The sequence below is a fragment of the Acyrthosiphon pisum genome, chromosome A2, assembly GCF_005508785.2.
Source record: "Acyrthosiphon pisum isolate AL4f chromosome A2, pea_aphid_22Mar2018_4r6ur, whole genome shotgun sequence".
Lineage (NCBI taxonomy): Eukaryota > Metazoa > Arthropoda > Insecta > Hemiptera > Aphididae > Acyrthosiphon > Acyrthosiphon pisum.
In genome coordinates this window covers 98,668,058-98,690,261 of record NC_042495.1, presented here as the reverse complement: position 1 = coordinate 98,690,261, position 22,204 = coordinate 98,668,058, and the positions used below count along the sequence as shown (strand labels likewise).

The 22,204-nt window shown below is 33.3% G+C and overlaps 1 long non-coding RNA gene across 3 annotated transcripts; it reads right to left on the bottom strand.

Annotated features, from left to right (window-relative positions):
- Positions 1–5,392: 5,392 nt before the first annotated feature.
- On the bottom strand, positions 5,393–21,406 carry LOC115034031. 3 transcript variants are annotated; one of them, XR_003839383.1, is made up of 2 exons: positions 17,298–21,406; positions 5,393–5,934 (listed from the first exon to the last, which is right to left on the bottom strand). It is a non-coding gene; the product is annotated as an uncharacterized LOC115034031 (long non-coding RNA). The 3 variants fall into 3 exon arrangements; XR_003839384.1 differs by lacking the exon at positions 17,298–21,406 and adding an exon at positions 14,816–16,686; XR_003839385.1 differs by lacking the exon at positions 17,298–21,406 and adding an exon at positions 8,451–9,495.
- Positions 21,407–22,204: the final 798 nt, after the last annotated feature.

The window sequence follows — 22,204 nt, the reverse complement described above, 5'->3', positions numbered from 1 at the left end:
TACACCCCCACTCAGAAACCACAAACGTAAAGTACGAAAAAATAATTGGATAGGTACATAGGTACGTGTTGGGTATAAAATATGTACATAATATCCAATACATAATATATAGCTGCTAGCACAATCGCGTGTATCAATTATTATATACAATTATATTGCCATTTTCGATTTGTCGTCGAATATATCTAACGGTGCAACGCATCGAGGACAACCGTTTTCAATATATTTATCGAGAAAGCGCGAAACATAGGTATAGGTACTTAATATACAATAATATAATATATTACACGCGCTCGCTAGTTTGGTCGTGCGGGGCGTAGACCTATCTATATGCACGCGCGTGTACGCAACGAATATAATATACGTTTAAGGTTAAACGGAGACGGTAAAAAATATAAACGGTTAAGGTAATGAATACATATATATTATACGGAATGCTAGTTTGCTTTTTTCTCGAAAGACGCCGTAATATATTTAATCGTTATCGCTCCACGATCACACTGTATATTATAATGTGTGATGTGTGCGTACATATTATATAAGACTCGACGGATTATCGTTCACGGGCGAGAGTCATCTTAAAACCTTACTATACCCGATCCTCCGCTATACAATGATAACAATAATGATAATGATACTCACATGATATATATCATAATATTATACACATATATTATTGTAATAATATGCAACATGCATGTGCAACGCCCATCGTCGTTGCACACCGCGTGTTCGCCTGAAAACGATCCCACCGAAATATGGTTTTAGTTTTTCTCTTCTCACTCTCCTCGGTGTCTTGACGATAATAATTAAACATACCACGCTTCACTCTATACAGCTATATTATGTTATGCTGTTTAATAATATAATGAGTCGTTATTAATGACGTCTTAACATATTATTATAATATATGTGTATGGTGTATAATATAACACGTGTGTGTGTGTGTGTGTGTGTGTGTGTTATATGTATATACTTATATATATTATATTACGATAATAATTGCGTTCGGAATGTTATAATTTGTATGTGAAAACCGTGAAGTGATTTCGTTGAAAAATGCCTACACTATTATACATGAAATCGTATTTATAATATTTTTACACGCTTTGCACGCAGTGTTATTAGTATTATTATTATTATTATAATTTATAAGTAGGTTTAAATAATTACTGTTTCTAAATCGCGGGCGCGCTCCGACCAATAGATTCTCATAAGTAATTTCACTCTGACATTACATATTATTTAACTTATAGGCTACTAATATTGTACCAACAATACCTAAGATTTTGCTAATCGACTGAGATTTGAAAATGCATTCAAAAATCATAGCACGAAGACTAAGCGACGCGAAAGAAAACTGTTACAAAGAAATATATTTTACGGATACATATATTTTGTATACATTTTTTTTTTTAAAGCTGATGTGTGAACGTTACCACTATATTTTTATATGTGCAATATATATATATTTCGCCGATAATTGATTATATTATGAAGTAAACCCTTTACGAGCGAGGTTCTACGCATTTAATTCCCGGAATTTTATATTTTAAGATAGCGGTTCTCAACCTTTTTATATTCGCGCACCGCCTATACAGTTTGAAAATTTTCATGTACCACTTGACCAAATAATGTTTTCTTTTGATTATCAAAAATATTATTTTACATGTATGCGGAATTTTATTTTATTAGGAACTACAAGATGACGATAATAACATAAGCATTTAATGCATAAAAAGAAAATTAAATATTTAAAATTATTATTTATATTATTATTAAAAATATCAAATACACCAAATAATTTCTATCGTGAATTTCTAATGATCCATTCCATTTTATTTTATTTAGGGAGATGTTCTTAGCGTACCACCCACGAGCTTTCCGAGTACCACAGGTTGAGAACCGCTGTGTTAAGATATTGCAGCCTGGTTCACGACGAAGAACCACTCTCTGTACATAGTTTATATTCATCTAATATAGCAATCTACGAGTATACAGTGCGACATAATAATATAATACGTAGAAAACGGATTGACCGTGATATTTCCAGTGCTTGAGGTCACAACATTTTTAAATTGGCCTATATAATAATATGTGTATTCGTATATATATATATATATAATACATCGTACGATACACTGCAGAAGCGACATTTCGTCGTCGAGAGGCGAGCGGGTGCCCTCCAGTTAAAAAAGAACCGTTGCCAATTGAACGATAATTATTATTACAATTATTTCCGAGCCACATGCGCACGCCGGTGCAGCGCAGCTCGCGCGTTATTCCCTCGAGAGTCGAGACGACAACCGCGACCGTCGCGCGTTTATATAATAATAATAATAATAATATATTCCGACCTTATATTAATAATAATAATTTTATTCTCTCCGGTCGCGTCCTCTCGTTTTAAATTTTACAATATTATACGCGAGCGTGCGTGTTGCAGTGAGTGTATAATATTCACAAAACAATGATCATGATCGGGTGGTGTGAGGGGGGGGAGGGACGCGTTATTTACAGGCCTAGGTTTTACGCGTCGACATTCTCCGCTGCTGCAGATCGTCATCTCTTCAACCACACACGAGAGAACGTATAATAATAATTATATATACTAAAACCTATTCGTGTGCGTTTACTACAATAATATATAATATATTTACAGCTGCAGCACGAGAATATATCACCATAATATATATATATATATATATATATATATATATGTGCGCATGTACATGGGTATTATTGTTTTACGTATATTGTAATGTGTACGGATAATACGATTTATGTTATTAATTATTATGACGTACGCCAATAGATATATTATAATATTCGTACTTACGCGTGTCGTAAGACCGCCGTGGAGTGGCGCAAACGCGAGTGTTTGTTAAGACTATATACACTGCAAGGTCGGCAGGTATTATTAAAATGGTATATAGGTAATGCATACAGAAAGACAGTGCCTCCATCATAATATAATATTATACATAATACAGGGTCGTGATTTTTTTCGATAAAAATTGATTTTATACACGGTTTGAAGTATACTTTTACTTTTAATAGTAGATCACTAAAATATTTGACATGGAAACATAATTTCTTACTGTTTTTTTTTTTATTTAGGTATTCTTTATACCGTAATCGGAAGTAGAGCGGTTTTCTTACGTTGTGATGTATAAATATGGCTTATATATTGTACATGGCTTTTTTTAATGTACCTATATATATAATCATCGAATAAAAAGCACAACTAATCTGGTCGTCATTAGGTTTGACAATGGGTAAATTTACTCTTCGTATTATAGTAAGTACAAGCTTCTTTCCTTCTTTCTTCCCTCGAGCTATAATCGCCATCCTAAACCGTGCTGCAGCAGGCCTATACGCGGCCGTTAAAGGACACAAATTACTATGCACAGTCCCATACCTACACACGGGCGCGATTATGCGCGATCAGCAGCTGTCGATCGGTCATTGCGCGTCGTCGTTGAAGACCATTATACCGGACGAGCTCGTCGAGGTTGACCTAAAAAGCGTTTAACGCGATGCCGTTTGATGTGCACAGACACATCGATTCTATCCTAAACACATATTAGTATTATTATACATGCGAACGCACGACGTATATACACCACGCACGCACACGCAGTCCAATTTTGGAACGCGTCCGCCCGCCGCCCCAGCGGTTTTCCGTGGAAGGCGGCCAACAATATGGTATATAGGTAGGTGCACGCGCAAAGCTCGCGGTGAAAGTCACTCGGCTCGGTTTCGTTCTAGTGCTATCCCTCTAAAAATAGAGGTGTACGAGAACCCACTCGGCGCGGACAATCGGAAACGCCGCCGCAGCCGTTATTTTTCCACTGCCCGACTATACAGGGTGATTTTTTTTAGCTCACCCCGTTCTCACTGCAGCTACACAATAATGATTACCTACAATATTATAATATTCCATATCGTGTTAGTATTATAGAGTTGTTTTAATGCCTGTACCTACTTAAACGAACAAATCTATATTGAATATTTGAATTCAAAATTGAATATGGGAATATTATGTGCTTAAAACCAATGGTTAATGGTTGTTCATAAATCACGGGTAATTTTAAAATAATTAACTTGAGTAAATAGTACTACTGATTAACATATATTTTATTTACTACCACATGTTGTAAATACGTAGGTACCAATGTATAATAGTATTATAACTAAATATTCGATATTATCTATTATATATTATACCTAAGTGTAAGTACAGTATAATATTTAGAAACTACTCCTCGTTTGAATTCAATACATCGACATTTTCAAAATAAATCATTCACTTCATTTTGACAATGATGTGCACAAAGTGAATGAAAAAGAAAGTTTTGAACACCACATTATATAGAGCAGACCTTAAATAGCGTAGACACTATAATGTTTAAAATTCTAAGTATTTGAAAATACGATTTTTAGGTGTCCTAAAGAATTACAAAACTCAAAATTCGGAGAATAAATACATTATTGTAAAATCACGAGCCGAGCGTGCCTAAAAAATCACTATACAAACACACATAATAGTATACAATATAATATATAACAGACCGAGAACATGACTAAACCTCGTGTGTTTTCTCTGCGTGCGTGTGAGCGATGACGATTAATCGTCTGAAAAAAATGCCATCACAATAATAAAAGACGAGAGAGAAAAAAAAAACAGACCCGTACAACAGGCCTCCTGCTGACATTTGTGGTACACGTGTGCGGCGGCGACGATCTCTCCGGTGGTCGAGCGGGATAGGTCTTTTAGGGATAGGAAAAAAATTCGTCTCTTTCTTGGCGTTCCAACCGAGCATACAATATTATATTCTTTTCCTCCCCGATCGAGAGAGCTCGTGGTGTACACGAAATATTATGTATTATAATGTGCGATCGCTCTGCGTGTGTCTCGTCGAGAGTAATAATGATATATCATAACATATTTTTTATTACGAACGGCTGTTGCAGCTGACGAACGTTTGCAGTGAGCGTGTGACTGCTGCACACCGTATATTATTATTATTATTATACGAGCTAGGATTTAGTAATTAAAATAATTAGTCGAACGACTCAGCAGAGATCGTATCGCGTCCACGGACCGCGGGATCTATACACAAACTACAACAAATATACAACCACTAATAATGCTATAAATACTGTAGAAAGCACTACTACGACTATACTAATAATCAGAGTATAATAAATAACGTCTGATATTAATATATCGTACATTACTACGCTTTACGACGAGCGCCGTGTCTGCAGGTATTATTGTATATTAACGAGACTTAAGGAAACCCACTTATTATTTATGACAACAATATCAATTATATTGGGGCTTGGATGAGTTTTTAAGGGTCTACGATTAACAATGCGAATATTATATTTTGGTTTCACGGTTTTTATTGGTTACCAAGTACTTGTGATACTAGATGATGTAGCTATACGACAATTATTACGAGAAAATTACATATAGCTACCTGTATAATTTTATACGTATAACAATATCATAATCATCGTTGTACCTATACTCAACGATTTCGTTGCCACTGCAACATATAAATTTGCATAAATTATTCTTTTCCCGCCGAAGATTCTTCCAAGTCACGACGTCGACCGTTGCAGGGGAGATATCCATTTCGAATTACAGAATAATAATTATTCTGTATTCCGTTACTGAAAATTGTTGACAAACTATTATTATTATTATTATTTTCATCATCGGAATATTTAAATGAGCTCGAATAACAATTATTGCCTCATCGTCGCGCTTCGTATGTTACGTATTGAAGTGTATTACGTGCAGTTTGGGTTGTGTTATTCGATAACCGACGAACATCCCTGCGAGAAAGGTGTTTATATGGCTTCTTTTGAGACGTATTCGATGTAGGTATCAACTGAAATTCGACCGCGGTCGCCCGACAACTAAAAACAAAAATAATATTTTTTTTTAGTTTTTTACCCCTATATTATTCAAAATAACCACTTTAATTTTGTACGGTAATTTTATTTACTTATCGAGTACCTACCTAATGTGTCTGTCCCAATAATATTTCATACACTTTGTCAACCGATAAACATTACGTATGGTATACGTTCAAGGAAATACGTTTGCGACCCAGTTGGGTATGGAGTAAAATAGATTTAATTGCGTTACGTTGTACAAGTACACTATGATATAGTTTAAATTTTGAACGGCAGACATTACATTAGGTAGATACCTAAAAGTGTAATACCAAGTTTTAGACATGCAGCATGTGACACGTATCAAAAAATATAATAAACAAGTATATCATAAGTATAAATGTACCTATACTATTACTTTGTGTTGAAAAATGTAAAAAATAATTTTCGAAAAATATCACGAACGGAATTTATAATATTTGTTCGTGTTTTTTATTTACAAGTAATAATTATATAATCAGATTTAAATCATTTTCACCTAGAAACCCATGGTAATTGTCCCACGTTTATAAATAAAAATATAATATTGTATAAGTAATTACACTTTTATGCATGTGATAATAAAATGTATATAATATGTATACTGCAACGAGTCACGTTTGTGTCCGTCGATAAATTTTCATTGATATAGACTTATGTATAATCGTGTAGTAGAAGAACTTTCGTAGATTTATAGCAAATATTAACAGTTAATGACATTTTTAATTCACTTGAACTCAAAATGAAAATAATTTAATTTTTGCGTTCTATAAAAATGTTGGTCATCCAATTTTTGAGTAAAACCAATCTGTAAATAATTTATTCCAAGTAGAATTATTGAAAACTATTTGGTTAGAAACTATGCAAAATGCCAAAATGTAAATCCTATTTACTAAGTATAAATGTAAGTTTTAACTTTATATAGGCAGGTAGCAGCTGGTGTACCTATATAATACCTATAGTAAGTATTATGGGCGGTTGAACGAAGACAAACACGATGAGATGCTCAGCGTATAATATATAATTATTTTCAAAATCGATCTACTTTAACTATTTAAACTAACCAGCGATTATTTCTGAACATGGTTATACGTTTGGATATAGAAATGTATATTCCTCTATCCTTATATCCTTTGTGCGAACGCAGCACGCACATAGGGAGGTACCTACCTACTGTAAATAAGACATGTCGACCCTAGAACGAACGTATATTAATATATTATTATATAATGTTATACGTATCTCGAATAAACTTATAATAGCGGTGTACCTAATACAATAAATTATTATAATTATTAATTAATTGGCTTATGTTACAAAATAAACTTTTCGAGAAAATGTACGTACCTATATTGCCATTCTAAAACCAATAGTCAATTCATGAATGTATTGTAACGATGATGAAATTATAGAAATCGTTTATTTTTTAAAAATAAAAATGTTTTTATTTTATTCTATATAATATGAGGCTATATCACGGTCTAAAACCCCGTCTGTTTTTTTTTCTGAAATCCTAGCCAGGTAAGTATAACTTCACGTGCGTAAAAAATATAACTCAAACATGTTATAAGTAGGTACTTACCCATATAAAATAATTTTACAAAACTTACGCAGTTTTCACCAATAGGTCATGATCATATTATCACTATAACCTGTCCATGACTATATCGCAGTAGTATTAAGAACTAAAAATTAATTATGCAACACATCCATTACCCATTATACGTATAAAAAACACTGAAAAACTTGAGTTCCCCGTTGAAGCATTTGAATAGTTTTTTTCTCGATCGTCCCTGAAACCCTGCAGTAATATTAAAATTGTGTAAATTCTAGACGATTCCGTTTTTCTACAGTCGAGTGTAACATAGGTATAATAGCTGTATAGACAATAATCATGCCAATATGTGATAACAGACGGATTGTAACTATTGTAGGTTTATATTATTATAATAACGATAAAACCATTTTTATACGCTGGTATTTTTTTTTTTATTATTTGATTATTTGCGTGCGTGATAAACACAAACGCAATAACTCAATACTGAACATATTATATTTTATACATATTTTTATTATATCGAAGTTTTCCACGACGAAATTTTCGCGCACCATCGAAAAATATTATATTTTATTCAACCACCGCTAAAACGGAAAATATATAACAATATATTTCAATATACCTATACACTCGGCGCACGGTAAAGGCGTTTTCCCTTTTATCCTCGAGTCACTGCAAATACGCATGCATATATATATATATGTGTGTAGTATATATGTAGTATATACATATTATATACATACTGTAAAAACCGAATATATACTTCTATATATAATAGGAATAACGTAGTTAAGGGGGTATATATAATAATATACAATGTACGAATATATACAAGTATTTTATATATCGTTGGTATATATAAACCGCGTATATTCCTCGAAAAACCCATCAAAGGCTTACGCGTATATATATATATATATATATGTATTATAATATATACCTCACGGTAATTCGGCTTTCCGAACGTCGCGACGTCGCGTCGTCGTCGAAAAATCCATTAAAAATGCGCACTGCACCTATATACTCGAAACGCCATTTTTTCCGCCTCTCCCGTGTATATCCATATAATATGCCACCGCGTATATCCCGCAAGTATACTTATTTCTTACGATAATGTCGAGTTCGTGACGTTTTCGTCTAGCGTGGTCGGTATATATATGGTAGACACGTCGCTTCGCCAGCAATAACATTATTATATAGGTAGGTACACGTACGCATATCGTTGCAAAATAATATAATGTACTCGACGAGACGACGACGGCAGTAAGTTTTTAGTGGTGCAGAAGTCGCTCGTGCGTGTGCGGCCGACCACGGTGATGGCATTTCGTGAGCGTTTGGAAAATATTTATATATTACGACGGACGAATTATTGCGTCGGTATATCGACGAGATGTGTCATGTTATTAGGACATTATCAGCCAACGCGATTCGATTGAAAAGTGTCGTGTGGTTCGATCTTATTGGCCACAAGACTGTATATACCTATGCGTAATCGAAAAACGAAAAAAAAGAACGTTACGCCCACGGCGATATATTGTTATCATTCGGTAAAAAAAAAAAAACGATTTATCTGCTGTGTTGTGATTATTTACGCGACGGTGATAAAACGAAAATATTTTATTATTATTGCAGTAACGACGACTGCAATACAATACATATGTATCGAATAGACTTTATTAAAACTTAAAACTATATATATTATGAAGTCAATATACGGACACGTACGCGCGGCCAAACGGGTTGACACGAAGTCGGTTACTGCGATTAACGATTCGTATGGATAAATTCCGTCGTCAAATAAATAAATTGTATATTTTGCTGAGCCAAAAAAATAAATTTGAAACTTATTCGCTTGGCGAATAGGGGTACCTAATATTAATATTATGTGGGACTATATCGTACGAATTTCTAGACGAAATAGCTGGTAGGCACCTGATTATTATAAATAGCAGATAGTGGACAGCGGTTATATTATATTATGTATACTATTATATATAGTATAATTATTAATATATATATATATATATCCGTAATACAAACCATTCAATAATATACATTATTATGTCATACTAATTTGTGAATTTTATTGAAACAATTTTATATTATTCGCAACACACTTTAATTTAACATTCAGACACACTAAACAAATTCATGGGTACCTATCGAATCAAATTTCTTCTATGTATTTAATATTTCCCAAACAAATATGCATATTATGCGCTATAGTCCTGAGCCCTGATTAGGTATAACACATATACGCACTACTTGGCGTTTTCTCGTTTTTATCAAATTACTACACGTGCGATAATACTATACTAGATAATTCACATTTCCTGGTAGCAAGGAAATGAAAAATGACGTTTAAAATATATAATATACATATTAATATATATTATTTATTATTCACACGTACAACTACATAACGATATAATATCATATACAGACGCATATTATAATATTATACGCTATATAGTTATAATATGTATGTACACTATTATCGCTACCTTCTGGTCGATTATATACTTGTATATAGGTACCTACCTATAAATAAGACAATATATATACAATAGAATGATGTAATTATTATCATATATATCAGAAACGTTAACTGCAGGTATATATACGTCTAGACAAAAATCTACATTCACCGCAGGTGCAATTATATATAGTTAGAGGACAGTTAGGCACAAACATAATATACAATAGACGATAATAGTATAATTTATTATATTTACATAATGTAGTGGGAAAACGTCGTGTATAGTCGCGTATTATATCTACATGGGCATGCATAATATCACATCAATATTCAATGGTTCGATATAGCTGATATAAGGTTTAGAGGTACCTATATATACCTACTTACCGCCGCACGTTATATTTGTATTTGAAATAACGGGATTTGCCTTTTTATTTATGTAAATCATCAATAATACATACACAATCCTTTTGTCGGTTCTTTTAAGCTAAATCAATCGCGGTACAGTCGCACGATTCTTATAGGATATAATATATTATACGGATAGTCAAACCTAGCCAAACTATAGGTAAGTAATGGGGAAATTATAATATAGTATAAGCCGCATAATGTAACCATATGGAACCATATGTAAACCTTGATATCTACCAATGTAATATGTGGTACGAGTAGCAGGTAGACAATATGCGTACTACTTAGTATTTAGTAACATTTATTACTAATATTGAAAATTTTTATGAATTGTAAACAGGTATGGTGTAGGGTATCATCCGACATACAGGTATGAATAAATACGAATACCTATAGATAAATACGAATTAAATTTTGCTGTATACATAATTGACGGACGATATTATGCAAAACGCCATATTCATTGATGACTTTATATATAATACGTATAATCCGTGTGCACGAGAGTCGGTGTGTGCTGCAGCGAGAATGAGGCGCAGTTTCATTATACAGCGGCGGAAGTGATTGTTGCGTTGGTCAATGAGTGGCGCTCGCGATGCAATAATAATAATAATAATAATAATCGCGGGGCGGTGGACGAGGGATGTGATTGTGGTAGTGGGGGCGGCGACGTAAAAACAAGGACCAAGGTCAGCAGACGGTCCTGAGGGTTTAATGAACTTGAGTCGAACGAGAGCGGGTGCAACGGCGCATATTATATACATATATACATTAATGGGATGACGGCGGCGCTGATGACGCGGATATGAGCGGCGGGGTGCCGAAAATTATGTCAAGGGTGCGGTTTAATTTCCACGCGGCGGCGGCGGCGAGTGGTTTCTTTTGCTCTCTCTCTCTCTCTCTCTCTCTCTCTCTTTCTACCTATCTGTTTTTCATTATAATTTCCCACCGATTCTATATATAGCTGCACTGCAGGCAGATATATATATATACCTAACCTATATACAATACGCACCGCTGATGGCTGCGGGCATTCATTATAATTTTTGTTGTTATAGTTTTTATTTCGTTTCTCACGGCCGAAAGAAAAATCCATAAAAATGTGCAATCGTCGTCGGTGGCTCAAGTGACGTCAGTTTAATTTCGCCACCGCGTACAACTGTTTGTGTGTGTAATATATTATTGTAAAATATTATTATTTCGGGGTTGCGGCGGCCATCTTGCGTGACGTCGGCGGGACGCTTTCGTGGGCGGGACGCGCCGGCCGCCCGGCCATCATGTGGCGGCGGTGACTATATAATATTATCATGTATATATATATATATATGCTGTCCCTCGGGACTTTTACACACCCTCCGCCGCCGCCGCCGCCGCCGTGACGCCACGACCGTGTGCATGTGACGACCGTCGTCATCCCGCCGATATGTGTGTAATGTGCGTGCGCGCGCATGTGTTTGCGTGTGCATTTTTCACCCTCTCTCCGTAGCACCGCACACACCGCAAAAGTCGAAAATCGAATTTCCTACATATACGACGAAAACTTACATACTATACGTAATATGTATATAGTAAGTAATGCTAGCGACGCCGCCGCCATGACGCCGTATACTATAATGTTATATAGAATAAATAAATATGTGGCCCGCGTACATTAACCTAAGTTATGTCTATATATGAAATTATATAATAATTGTGGCAAAGGTATATTATATTATTACATATTATTATGTCGGCGTTGAAGTTATATGTTACTGCGGTTACCAAAACCTATACCTAAATATACATATTGGTATTTATAATTTTTTATAAAATAACAGATTATGCGGCTGTATTTACAGTCATCATACAACACGCATAATAAGTACCTTTAGTTATGTTATTATGCATATTTACTAACTATTATACCAACTTCCTAGTCATTATAATTTATAATCACAGACCCTGAATATTGTAGAACTGCAGGCATGGGCATAAATTCCATCCCCGTGCGTGATTAGTATAGGTACTTATATACACTTGTCAGTTGTCATAATGCTATAATAGCAGGTACTTATCTATATTATATCGCCTTGAATATAATAACAATTCGTTTTCATATATTTTAAATTAAATATTATTCAATTGATATTATATCATTATTATGTTATGTTAGGTCACGTTAACTTTACCAATTTCATTTGTTTCATGTGAAAGAAGCGTTCTGTTATTCGAGTGTGCGACGCATATAAAACCTTGGTCACGTACTTATATCACGTCAATAGATTATCACATTTATTGATTATCCATGTTGAAAGAGGTATTATTATAAATTTTTTTTAAATAAATACGATGAAATCAAACGTATAAGTTGTCTTTATATATTTATAGTACCGTAAAATTTACCTATATTTATCATTAAACATAAATTGTCTTGGAAAATATTATGATCGATCTAATGATCTAAATTCGTAATTAGTTTGATTTTATTAATGACGTTGACAAACTTAACGAAGGTGTTGGTACTATAATATGTGATAAGTTTGAGGGACGAAGCCCCTCTCACGAGTTGGTATCCCCTGCAATATTTTCGGGGCTTCAGCACCCTATTGGTATTTTTGCGCATATATTTATAATATAAATTAAACTTTTGCAATTTAGTTAATACATACATGTATATTGAAAACTTATTCCAGAATTGAATATAATGTTATTAGATTAACTCATGTAGAATAAAGATATCTTTATTCTTCATGGATTAACCTAACTATTGATCTCTTCGGAATGTATTTGCATGCATAACCACACATGGCCAGACCATACACACATAATAAAAGTAATAATAATTTTTAATTCAATTGTGTCGTGTTTAACAGATATGAAAGTAATGGTTTTCAAAAAGAAAATTCTAATTCAATTATTAATAATATAAAATTTGTTTAAAACATAAGATATAACTTAAGTTATATATATTTGAATTTAAAATCATACTATATATTAAATTATTTTTTACTTTCCTTTGTTTTCTAAATAACTAACCCATTTGAATAATAGAACCTAGAATCTAAATAATTTGATAATGAGCTTTTTTAGTAATTCTATAAAAAATCTAGTTAATCTAATTGATTATATAATATATACATAAACTCTAACATACTCTAACATCGTGCATTCAAAAGCACACATATATGTATATATACTCGTATATCGTCTATAGACGAATTTGAGATTTTATTATATTCAGAGAGGCTTTATATTATGGTCTCGAATACTGCGGTTATAAACGATATTTTAATTTTTAATAATAATAACCCACGGAAATGTATATCGTATAATACTTCTGCAGTACCTATAGATACGATATACATTTAATCGATACTTTTTAATTAGCTTCTTTCTGCAGTTTGTGCAGTCCCTCGGAGGGTTTACGCCTGCGGAGAAAGGTATAGCGTATACCTGTTATAATATGTAGTGTATCACAGCCGATACTCAACTAAAATCCAATCGTTTGACTGCGTGAAAACCGATCGGTATTGGCCCTTCAGCCGCGTGTCTACACTTAAGTATGACACCACGCAATACTGTTAATATAATATAATATTATAGTAATGTACAAAGAATCTCCTCGCAAGTATATTCGCACTCTACTCGACTGAAATAATAATATATTATATATAGAGACGGTGGGCATATACTATAGTTAAGTATGCACACCTAGCTACGTATATATTTGTAGGTATAATCGCCGAGTACCTACGCTTTATTGGTTCGCACGCAGTAATAATAATAACAATATTATATTATATTATTATACGTATATTCTGGCCGGCTGATCGAGCAGCGCTAACCACCCGTCGTCATCACCGGTCACCACCATCATTGTATTCCGTTTTCGTATATAATAATAATAATAATAATAAAATTATAATATAAACACCGCTCATTAACTGCAGGCAAACGTCCGTGTCGTATATTATATACGTGCGGAGTGCATGCACGCATAATATTAATTATATTAACATAGGGGCACTGTTTTAAAAAAAAAAAATTAATGATTCATTAACGCGCCCGTTTCAAGGGTCCCGCGACGCCGTTAACATCTTCCGCCGTTTACGTACATATAATAATATAATTATATTATATTATACTCGCGTACTCCGTTATTGTTTCATGCACACGCGGCCAAATCTATTTAATAAAATGTCATTGCTACATAATTATAATATATTATAATAGACGCTAACGGTTAGCGATGGTTATAATATTATAGTGCTCAAACGCATAGTATAGTTGTACTTCGGTACTTATGGCGTAGGTACCGATACTCGAAATTAAAAAAATTAAATTGGGGTATCTCAAAAAAGTTTCTTAAAAATATAAAAGTCCCATGAGCTAATAATTTGTGTATAAACGGTTTAAACATTGAATTAGGTACTTACATTGTTGTCGTATAATATTAAAATATCAATTAGCACGATTATCCGATAACAATAATACAATAATGTAAGCTGCTAAGTTTTTCAAACCGCGAATAAACAAGTCGTGTAATGGCTGAGGCCTGCTGGAATTATACAGAATGATACTTTTTTACCACACAGAGCTGTCCTGGACACGATGTGTACTCACATACGCGCAATACCTTATATGCATATACTTATCAAGAGTTTTATCTCCATCTGGCCTCTTGAATTTACGATGATAATATTATTACGACCGTCTCTATATGTGCGAAAAATAAATACTCCAACGTATACTTTTTTTTCCGCTATATACACCGACTGAGATATTATATAATAATATGCCAAGAGTATAAAAAAATATCGCGTTACATATTCAAACGAGTTTATATCATTAAATAAATATCGCTCAACTATTCACCACGATAGTGAACATTTTATTTGTCGTTACATTATATTTAAGTGTTTTGATGCGACGACTTTGTATTCATAATATTATATATCTAGGCACTCGGGCACAAGATCGTTTATTACTCATAAAGACAATTCTACACATCGCATAGTAAACTATATGGGTATATTATAACATCCCGACCTGTGACACATTTTAGGACATCGAGTTTTCAGCTAATTCAATTATACTGGTAGTCTACTTAGACTAACATGACTTAAGTAGTACACGGTTATAGAGATTAATATCATATTATTTATTATTATTATTATTATTATTATTATTAGATACTCTTATTGTAACATACTATATTACTATAACACTATAGTGCAGTTTATTCATGTTTTGAATAAAACCTCTTACAACCTCTTAAAGGCGATCATTAAAATGAAACAAATGTTAAATCGTTATTATTTAGTTTCCTGATAAACGCAAATAATTTTCGGTCACATCGTCATTTTAAAAACTGAAAATCTTTTGCAGTCTACAAAACCAAATCCTTCTCAGTTAAACTGACTTCCCGATAATATTCAAAGGCGAATAAGTATCCACGGTATATTCCTGGAACATACGTGTAATTATTTATGAATATAATATATTATAATATTATTATTGAAATGTTGCGAAAAATCGACTAGGTGCCTAATAAATGCTCTTTCGTACTGCACAAGCACATTGTACGCCGACCCATTTTGTTAATGCTCCGTGCGTGCCTACACACATTATAAAATCGAAAGTTTAAAACAAAAACGAAATTGCAATCACCGAGTTAAATAAATTAAAAACGGAAAGACTTGTTGCGATTTGAATAAATTAAACATAATTAGGCACCTACTCCAAAACGAATGCGGTATATTTTTACTCATTATTTTAATATTGTAATCTACACTGTATAAACAATGAAATTAGTTAATTTTATACCAACACGCGATGTACCTCGGCGTATGTATAACGACGATGAAATAGACCTACTGATCTACCCAAGTTCCTGTGTATTATTTAGTATAATATGTATATAAACAAATGCGCAGATCATTAAAAACAACTAATAATAATTATACGCGTGAGACGATATTTTCGTCAATGGTTTTTACTACTTTGAGAAGTATGTATTTAAATGTTTAAACGTTCAAAGGCGTCGCGGCCAGATTTAAATACGTGTCTGACTTAAGGTTGGGCATGCGGGAGTCATACCCCGACAAGTGAATTAGCCCTTCTGATGGGATTTCAGTTATTAAACAGTACCTAAATAATAGTCTAGTTAAGAACCATTATAGACTTTTCGCATTGTATATAGTACATTTCCCATTATTGAGATAAAAAAAAAGATCATGGTACAAAAATAAATTTTGAAGTACCTATATGTAGACATATAGTATCTATGTATACAAATTTATTATAAATGAGACAAATACCCATCTAAAAATCAAATCTAAAATCTATCTCAACATTTTTTTGGCAAAGTGAAATATATACATATAGATACATTTCCACGGTGAATGTATTCAAATGAAAAATATAGGTACTCTCTCGGCACGGAATAAAATGATTATGAAGTTAAGGTTTTTCCCGACGCCTTACGTTAATGTTTCTTTTTTCTAGCAATAAATAAACGTTGAATGGGTTTGTCGATTTATATAAAATTAGGTGTGTCAAAAAAAATAATCTTTTTCTTTCAATTGACAGACAGCCACCCAGTACGTCCAGTAAACCACCGGCAGATCATTATTTGGAAAACGTCTTAGCGTACGTCAACTTATAATAATATATAGCTAATGATGTTTCAGGTTGTCGTCTCAGATTTATAAAGTGAATGAAATTTCAACGAAAAACCGTAATTGAATGATGTGACGTACGCATTTCGAATTTGCAGTGATAACGAGAAAACTCATGTATACAAATCAGCTATAAATAAAATAAATATGCGCACTAACTTCGGACGATTCTTTCGTTAAAAACGAACAGTTTACACACACACATATTATATACAATATAAACAAATTCTTAGCGTACCTGCAGCATATTTTGAAATGACACGACGTCGGATATAGACGTGACACAAATCGTACGTACAATAATAATTTAGTCCCGTACCACACACGTCTCGCGAAATATCCTGTAGGTGCGTGCGCTTTTATGATATACAGAGTGATACGAATAATCATGCAGCGCACGATTATTATAAGCAGGTACTCTGTTGCACCACAATATATACAGGATGGGTAAATTCGAAATACTCGTGTATATAACGCGACAATTAGCGGATATCATATAGGAACAAAATATTATATAAAATGGATTATAATGTTTTATCCACATTATTATGATGATCGGAAGATGTGTTATAATATTACCATCCGAGACGCGAATCGAGACTGAATCCCACTGCAGAGCTCCGCGTAGACGACTGCAGCCCATAACTACCCATATATTATGATATCGTATAAACATATATATATATATAAATTATAATTTATAATATTATACACACACGAAACGGCGACGACGCGGGCTTTTGACCCTTCGACATGCAAATATATGCACGTCCCTGCAGCCGGCGGTAGTAATAATAATAATAATAATAATGAACGCTTGTTTCTCACGTACGTCGTACACACACACATATACAGTTTATAGGTACCTCTGCAGTCTACCGATATTATTATTGTATTGCACGCAAGTATAGGCATACCCCCGCGACGACTATATAGGTAAGGTAGACGACGACGAGTAATATATTTCTCAGTCGCAGCGCGCGCTAATACGGTATTGTGTTTATGCGCGCACATAAAGAGAGTGGCATAATAAGAATACATAATATTATTAGAACCAGAGGTGTGTGTGAGCCCAAAGCCTTTCTATTCCGACTCTCGCACTACCTTTGGTTAAAAAATGCATAATGTGCAGTAAAAAAAAATAATAATAATAATAAAGGTCGACGTGACGGCGCATCCCGATTTCAGGAAAAATATAAAATATCATAATGATATTAAAGAATACATCATCACGAGTGTTGTATACCTATATATTATTATTTATAACTTATAAGACGTATTATATTATAGTATTTTATGCGCTCCGTGAAAAGGACTTTTGCAGCGTTGTCGTTATCGCCATAACTCGTAAGCGTTATTTTTTATGACGATACCGATGATTGTGCGAATATGTATATAACAATATATATATTTATAGCGGTATGATAAATGATAATATAAGGCCGTGTACGAGGAGACGAGAACGCGCGACCCTTTTTGTATTCATATATATATATATACATATAAGTTAATGTGCGTGCGCGATGTGGCTGCTGCGTATGGTGCCGGCTTTCGCCCCCCGTCCGAGGGGGATGTAAAGTTGTGCTCTACATGTGCATGGAGGTGAGAAGGGGTGGCAGCGTGCAGTGAGTGAGTTTAAGAGAGAGAATGAAGAGAGAGACCTCGCAGATAACCTTAGACCCGGATTGACTCGCGCGCTCCTTAAAGAACCCTTACTTATTTTGATGCATACATATATATAGTATATTCTTGCAGAACTCCCCACGCACGGTGTTGTGGACGAAATCAATGGAAAACTTCATGCAAGTACACATTATACATATACCTACCTACCCACTATTGTCGCATATTGTCGCATACCCATATACAGAGCGTTTAAAAATCTTGATCTTCCCAAAACAGCGGTGCGGAGAAATTACTACAATTTATATTGTTCTTTCTCATATCGCAGTAACGTCATATTATATGATCATATTTCCATCATATAATAATATATTTAAAAAACAAATTTCAAACTCTGCACGCTATTTAAACAAAATATACTGTACGATGTACCTATTATACGACTTCGATAAGAATTTTACGGTGGGTTTAAATTCATAACGCCGTTCGGTTAAATTATATTCGATAAACGTAAAGCGATGAACATAATAATGTATATGTGGAAATCGTCATCTACAAACAGGAAATCGTTTTATGGGCGTCGAGATCGCAAGATTTTACGTTATTCTCGCAGAATACTCCTCGGCGAGGATTTCAGCATATTATTCGATTATTGGATTCTGTATTTAACACGACTCCCGCCATTTTTGCGACACAAATTTCCGGCCGTGCGTACCGTCAATTTCTTCAACAATTTATGCGGTATAATTGAGTTTACAATTATATACGTACACGGAGACATTATCAAACGCGTTTTATAATTTGTAGTTATTACATGCGGCGCACGCACTTTCCGAATAAATCAAATTCGAAAACACATCGTCGATTCGTTTGAGAAAATTCGACGCTGTTTAACGAAGATAATATTATAATTTAATAATAATATATTACCTATAACTAATCGTCGGCATATCAAATCGAATATTATGTACATGATGATGACACACTATCGCCTCGTGCAGCTGCCCACCAGAAACATACACCTAGGTATTATAGCTGTAATAGGTTATTGCGTATATATACGCATATAATATAATAATATAAACAATGACGGCCGTTATTCCGGATTTTACAAATTGCATTTTAAAACATAATGCATCATTAAGTACTTAAATATTTACGCACACACTCGTTACTAATACTTATATTATATTGTATAAATTATTATAATATAGTAGTTTCTTATTCAAGCCAAAATGTGCGTTGACATTTAAATATTACGATTTTTTTTTATTTTTTTTTATTATTCTCTCACATCGCGAATCAAAATATCACTGGTCGTGATACGAAAACGCATTATACCAGTATAATATTATTATATGCCTACCTATCACTATAATAATAATATGAACAGTGAAAAACATTCTTCGTATAATGGATTCTCGTATTATTATTGGCCATGTAAATATTTAATATACCTATATGCTATTTAAATATAATTAAACATAATATAAAACATAATACCTACGTATTATACGGGTGTGGTTTGATATTGATTTAAATGACATGTAATTTTTGCTTTATACATAAACGCGGTTCGACGGGAGTTGTAGAAATCTGACTGTGATTTAAACGTTCGGTCGTATGATAAAATAATATATAACGCACAAATCACCGCAATTATTTCAGACCAACGAATATATTATTATAATAGTATAATATATTAATTATTACCAATATACAACTTCATCGAAGAACTATAAACTATGAGACCTAACTATGCGTGTGTACGGGGTGAGATTAATGCGCGTGGTATATGTATTACACGTACATAGTCGGTTGAACTCGAAAATCGACCGCGGCGTTTGTATTTCGCTGTCGCTCACTTTTCTAATCGGAATAATAAAAGAGGAAATCCTATTTTTCTGGACGAACGGGTATCCGCCGGGTATAATTGCGCAGGCATATATATATATATATATATATACTATATAGGTACCCACAGGTAAGCGCTTATAATGCAAATCTCGGCACCCACCGACCGTGAGAAGGTATAGGTATATAGTGTTTCGTCAAACCTTTTTACGAAAAATCCAATTACATATTCAAAAACGTAATTATATTCGTGTAGCCTCGTATAGGTACCAGCTACCTACCTATATGCACACATGAACACTCGCGTGTGCTTGACGCGATGAAACGATTGCGAATAACAACACTCTGCAGGGTATAAATTAAATGCTATGTTTGAACTATATGTATTATTTCAATATTTCAGACGGAAATACAAATAGCTTTTCTCATCGTCGTATTACAGTGGGTCCTGTGCAAAAGTCCCATATCGCCATATAAGTACCTACCTGATGGGAAATAAATATATTATACGGTGTTTTTTTCAACAGTAAGAAAATTCCAATGTCAAGCGTTTTAAAAATAAAAAATGTACCTATTGACAATATATTTAAGCGATTCGGTTCATGATACAATCCCAAATATAGCTATTATTATTTTTAAAAAATGTAAAAAAATAACACTACAATCAAATAGACATTGGCCAATTTAATGCCAATTAAATGTAGTGTTAATATATAGAGTAAAACCTTAAGTAAATTCTAGTATTAAGCTTGTCATGCCGCAAGTGTCTATTGCGGGAACTTCAAACTTTCTCAGTTAAAATATTCAACGTTATTCACTGTAATAAAAATAATATAAATATTAGGAGAAACATATTATATTATTGAATAATAATAAGTTTGTTTTTTTAAATTAGTTAAATATGGCAAATAATCAGTATTTTTGTTTTGTTTTTATGTTTACTTTTCAAAGTGTTAAAGTTTTCCTCGCGGACATCAATATCAACACGAAAGAATTATCATCGTTGAAATAAAAATAAATACGCATCAGTGGTCACACTTAAAATACACGTGCGAGCTCATTACATAGTTTCGTAGTAACTACCCCGATTTACAGTACGAACGAAGGTTGGTAGTTAGTACACAGTATGACTACAATAACAAACAAAACGTTTAGAAAATTATTATTTTTCAGTGTGAAAATTTAGAAAAATAACCCGATTTGAATATGTTATGTTAAGTAAAATACTTAAATCCAATAAAAGAACGACACTCAAAAACAGTATTTTTCTTCTTCGGACCTGCAATGTCCGTAGGTTTTGGTGCATCATATTATTTATGACGTCAAGATCTTAATCGTATAATATACATTTTATATATAGTACTTAAAATCCGAATAGAAAAATACGATTACAGATTAGAAAAATAATTTAATGAGACGTTATGTTCGACGACGATTGCAATTAAAATATGATCACACAACGGCAGTTTTATATCTAAAAAAATTCTACGAATTTAAATAATTAAAGAACAACAAATGTATAGACTTTCATACAAATCAACTCCGTTTTGATGTACATAATAATATGTTTTTATGGGTTGAATTATATACATTGTACTATAATAACAGTATAATATACGAGTAAACGAGTACGTCATGTGATTTAGGCATAGTCTCTGTAACAGTAAA